The sequence below is a fragment of the Bison bison genome, unplaced genomic scaffold (genome assembly GCF_000754665.1).
Source record: "Bison bison bison isolate TAMUID 2011002044 unplaced genomic scaffold, Bison_UMD1.0 scf7180017864263, whole genome shotgun sequence".
Classification (NCBI taxonomy): domain Eukaryota; kingdom Metazoa; phylum Chordata; class Mammalia; order Artiodactyla; family Bovidae; genus Bison; species Bison bison.
This window is the reverse complement of record NW_011494835.1, coordinates 6838363-6840851: the sequence shown is the minus strand read 5'-3', so window position 1 is coordinate 6840851 and position 2489 is coordinate 6838363.

Genomic DNA, 2489 nt, shown 5'->3' with positions numbered 1-2489 from the left:
GGAGTTTCAGCTTCAACATCAGTCCCTCCAATGAACACCCAGGACTGATCTCCTTTAGGATGGACTGGTTGGATCTCCTTGCAGTCCAAGGGACTCTGAAGAGTCTTCTCCAACACCACACTTCAGAAGCATCAATTCTTCGGTGCTCAGCTTTCTTTATAGTCCAACTCTCACATCCATACGTGACTACTGGAAAAACCATAGCCGTGACTAGATGGACCTTTGGTGACAAAATAATGTCTCTGCTTTTGAATATGCTGTCTAGATTGGTCATAACTCTCCTTCCAAGGAGCAAGCGTCTTTTAATTTCATGGCTGCAATCACCATGATTCTACATTTATTAAAGGATAAATTAAAGATACAAATTTTTTTGTGTGTGTCGGAGGTTTTAGTTGGAAGCAATAGAAACAATGGATGATTTGAACACAAATGGAACAGCTCTAGAATCTGTGGCAGGCATTTAACTAGGTTACTGATCTGTGAATAGTGGTTTGAGTCAAGTAACAGAACTCTGAGTCTATCACAGTCATTGAGCATGGCTTGATCACTACTGATAAAAGACCCTGGGGGCCACTGCTGGTACCGCTCTTCCTTTATCCTAGAAGATGGATGTGGCTGATACTGGCTTCTCTAGCTTAAATTTAGAGCACTCCTTTGATCTTTTGAACCATAGCATCTGATTTAGTTTGCTAAGCTTTGTTTGGTCCGTGATCTGGTTGTGGTGTCTATGTTCTAACTCAAGAGAAGCTATGGAAGCCAGTATCAGGCATGCTCACCTTCTGTAGTCAAAGCCAGGCTCAAATAATAAAATGGGGGAGGCTCCATCATTGGAAGGGTGTTTAGATTCTGTATGGCCAAAAAGATTGACAGTCATCAGCAATTCTCACCTGCTTTTCTTCTCTGGGCAGAGATCTTCAAAAGATGACCACTTGAAAATCAATCTGATACACTATTTCTTCTCTTGGCCTGAAATGTTGAGGGCTAAAGAGGAAAATAATTGGTCCCCTCTTTGCATAACTTGGTCAGAGTTTGGCTGAGAAAGGAAAGAGGAGGTTACAGGTAAAGAAATAGCTGCCAAAGCCAAAATTTATGCAAAGCCAGAGTTTATGCCTGAAAGTACCAATTTGTAATCCTTCCTTCACAATACTCTGATATTAAAATTATACAGTCTCTTTCCATCTGCTTACTTTTTCTCAAAAATGATTTAATACATTTACAATTTCTCCATGAAAATGACAAATTTATTGTTTTTCTATCTTCTGGAATTTCAACAACAAAGTTAGGGCTAGCCATAAAGATACACATGGCCTAAAAAGTGAATATAATTCATTTTCCTCAGGCTAATTGCACTAGTTTGTTAGAGCTGCTACAAGCAAGTACCACAAACTGGGTGGCTTAAAACAACAGATCTGAACCTCTTGCAATCCAGGAGACTGGCAGTCCAGGTTCGCTAGAAGTCCAAGGTCAAGGTATCTGCGGGGTTGGTTCTTCCTGTGGGCTGAGGGGGAAGGCTCTCTTCCAGGCTTCTCTCTTTGGCTTGTGCTGCTGCTGCCGCTAAGTCGCTTCAGTTATGTCAGACTCTGTGCAACCCCATAGACAGCCTCCTACCAGTCTCCTCTGTCCCTGGGATTCTCCAGGCAAGAACACTGGAGTGGGTTGCCATTTCCTTCTCCAATGCATGAAAGTGAAAAGTGAAAGGGAAGCCACTCAGTCATGTCCTACTCTTAGCGACCTCATGGATTGCAGCCCACCAGGCTCCTCCGTCCATGGGATTTTCCTTGGCTTGTAGATGGCTGTCTTCTCTTGGTGTCTACACTTCGTTTTCCTTCTGTCGGTGTCTCTGCATCCACACTTATCATTTTTATAAGGACAACAGTTATACTGGATTAGGGCCCATTCAAATGACCTCATTTAACTCGCTTATCTCTATAAAGATCATATCTCCAAATATGGTCGCATTTGGAGTGCTACCTATGCAGACTGCAACGTTTGAATTTTGAGAGGGACACAATCAACATTAATCCCGTTGCTAATCTTAATAAAATTTTGTGTTTAAGAGAGGAGGAAAGGAGACTGTAAAAGACTCCTTTGGCTGTATTGGTTTCTAATTTGAGAAGATAGTAGTGCCAAGGGCCAGGAGTCTGAGATAATGGCATTTCCAAACATGAACAGGCCTGAGAAGACCTCTCAGTATGCAATCTATGAGAGTGATGTTTTAAAAGAATAATTTGCAGACATGATCTAGGCAATTACATATATGTAGAATTTGGTAGGTATGTGTCCTGTGTATGCAGCACTAGAAACATTTTGTGTGTGTGAGAGACTTAAAAGCACAACTTCTCTAATTTGCTCTAGGTGCTAAAACTTATTCTGAAAACAATTTGACAATATTACAATAGAACTTAATCCTGCTATTTTTACTGAATTTTCCTTTGATTATAGGAAATCATAGATCAATACAAAATCTCAAAACTCACCAGTATTTTCAT